This window comes from Brassica oleracea, chromosome C4 (genome assembly GCF_000695525.1).
Source record: "Brassica oleracea var. oleracea cultivar TO1000 chromosome C4, BOL, whole genome shotgun sequence".
Lineage (NCBI taxonomy): Eukaryota > Viridiplantae > Streptophyta > Magnoliopsida > Brassicales > Brassicaceae > Brassica > Brassica oleracea.
In genome coordinates, this window is record NC_027751.1 from 6,654,241 (window position 1) to 6,657,101 (window position 2,861).

At 33.1% G+C, this 2,861-nt stretch overlaps 1 long non-coding RNA gene across 1 annotated transcript; it reads left to right on the forward strand.

The window, feature by feature from the left end:
- Nucleotides 1–2,146: 2,146 nt before the first annotated feature.
- On the forward strand, nucleotides 2,147–2,861 carry LOC106341497. Its single transcript, XR_001269660.1, has 2 exons — nucleotides 2,147–2,299; nucleotides 2,593–2,861. It is a non-coding gene; the product is annotated as an uncharacterized LOC106341497 (long non-coding RNA).

A 2,861-nucleotide genomic window follows, 5' to 3' on the forward strand; every position in this document is an offset into this window, starting at 1 on the left:
AGGAACCATTGGGCGGTAAAGCTCTATCTTGCAGGCAAAAGAAGAATCCATAAGCTTCATGTTAAATTCCAAATATGAAGCAGAGCGCATAGCTAAGATAATTGCAAACAAACACAGTAAATAACTAAGAAATTGGTTAGTGGCCCTTCTAAACCTAAAAAGATTATTTGGAGTTTCAATGCTGGTTCGGTACTCGCATAGGAAGAAGTTAGATCTGTTAGTTTATTTGGAGTTTCTTTGGGGTTCTTTGCTTTAGATTGCTGAAGATTGTTTGTATGTAACCTTTCTTTTCTCAGATGATCAATCAATTTAAAATTTCATCAAAAAAAAAAAAAAAAAAAAAAAAACCTAAAAAGATTCACCTTTTATAAGAAAGAGTCAAAATATCGTCCAATCATGGAACACAACTTCATCGTCGCAACATAACACCGACGCTTTGCAAACGTCGCACTGAATCATGAGACTCTAAACTGGCGAAAGCTACGGAGGGAACAACTCTGAGTTTGAGGACATAGAGTGTCTTGGTATGGTTTCCGATTATCTGGTTTTGAATTCACAAAGGGCCTCTTGAATGAGGATCATAAGAACCAAGACGAGAGAAGTTGTTGTCGTTGTAAACGAACCATAAACGAAGTAGCATAAAGTATTTCAAAGGCCAAACAAAAAGTCTCAGATTTTGTATACTGTATTTTTAATAAAAATTTAAGCAAAATCCATTAAAATTCAATTCTAATAAAAAAAGCCACTGGATATTGAGTAACAACGGTTTCCACTTGATTTTAATTCACTTACATCAAATACCAAATTGAATAACAGTGGATTTTAATCCATTTTCATCAAATACCTAATTGAATAACGAAAATTTACGTTGGGAGACACTTTCTAAGTTCTCAATTACCTTAATAGACATATTCAACATAGAAGACAATTTCCCCTTACAAATTTACCAAGCTGACCTCCAACTAATAGGTCTCTCTTTTTAGTTAGACTTTCTAACTATGTAAATATATAAACGATTTTCGAAATTTAAAACAAATTAAATTAAAATATCTTCTCCGTTAAAAACAACTTGTTGTGGTTATCTCTTCAGTTTCAAACCAAATCTCCAAATCGAGAAAAGTCTGCTATGACGAAACCCTAACCCCTTTTCGCCTATTTCTCCACTTCTGCCGCTTTGTCCGCCTCAGCCGTTGTGTTCGTTTTTACCGATTTGGTTCACAGACAATCTCCGACATGAAGACACAAAACGCTGCGTTTGACTGCAGTTGTGGTCGTGGACATGAAGCTTTGGATGTTTGCTGGATGCGTGTGCATATCTTATAGTTGTGGAAGTGGACATATATCGGTGGATGGTTAATGATAGTAGTGGCTGTTCGTGTGTATATGTAATAGTTGTGGTCGTGGATATGTAGTGGTGGATTGTTAATGATATTAGGTTGTGGTGCTGGATTCGTGTGTATATCTAATGGTTGCGGTCGTGTACATATAGTTATGGATGGATAACAATATCAATTTTGATCGTGTGTATATAGCTAATAGTTGTGGTCGTGGACATGTAGCGATGGATGATTAATAAGATTGAAAAAGTTATATCCACTCTTTACAGTGATGGAAGTTTCTAAGCCATTAGATCTTCTAATTATAAGCTAATACAACATCCCAAACACAATCCCAAAAACCCATATACCTACTTTTCAATTCCAAACTTTCATTTATTGCAACAAGAAAAGAATCTGGTTCTCTTATGGTTGCCTCTTTAAAAGCAACATTATCTCACTTACACAAGTGGATGGATATTTTGGTCCAGAATGATACAGTTGTCACAACAGTGTCCAAATCCACAATGTGTCTTCTACAGCAAACAAAACTCATAAAGTGTCCTTTTGTGTAACCTTCTTTTGAATAACACTGGATTCCAATTCAGATTTACATTCCATTTACATGGCATAGCTCACATATTGTAATGATTTTTTATTAATATATAAGAGATTACATTGTCAATTAGTTCAAGTTTCCCTTAATTAAATTAAAGATTATTGAAAAACAAAACTTATCTAAAATTTAATTATTATATAAAACAAAGTAACCAAATATCTCAGCCAACATTACCTTATTGTATGTATATAATGAGTCTATATAGAGTCCCTCTTCTTCCACATTAGCTTCCATCATAACTCTTATCTCTCTATCTTTCTCGGGAACATATAATAATCTTTCTAACTCTCTTGAAAAATGAAATACTCTTGGTGTTTTGTCTCATCCATTCTCGTGATTTCTTTCATGCTTTTCTTTGCCACAGGTTCATTATTTATATCATAGTAATTCAAATTTCTTACACACACACATATATGTATATATACATATGGAAAACAAGTACATTTTAAGTGTATAACCTGTATACATCCATCTTATAATAACATATAGTGTATGTACGGCTTCTAATGTTTACAAGTATTAAATTTTAGTACTTGTTATATATATATATATGTGAGTGTATGTAAACATATATCATATGTCATGTGTTAAAGTATTCTACATTTGAAGTATAAGAACGTACACAATCATATAACCAAATGCGTGTTTATTTTCTAGAGATGGATCTGGTGGAAGCAAAAACTCACGAGGAAAAAAGCAAGACTTACAGACGTTTATGCGTGGACGAAACAGGATGCAACCATGCATGCATTTTTAATGAGCATTTCGCAGGAGGTCATTGCCGACACTTAGAATGTTTCTGTTTTCGCTAATACTTATGATGTAATTCTTCATCATGTTAATTACTCTAAAAACATATAATATTCTATCTTATCTCTTATATCCTTGTTAACTGGTTATTGAGAATATATGTTTGGTTAATGATA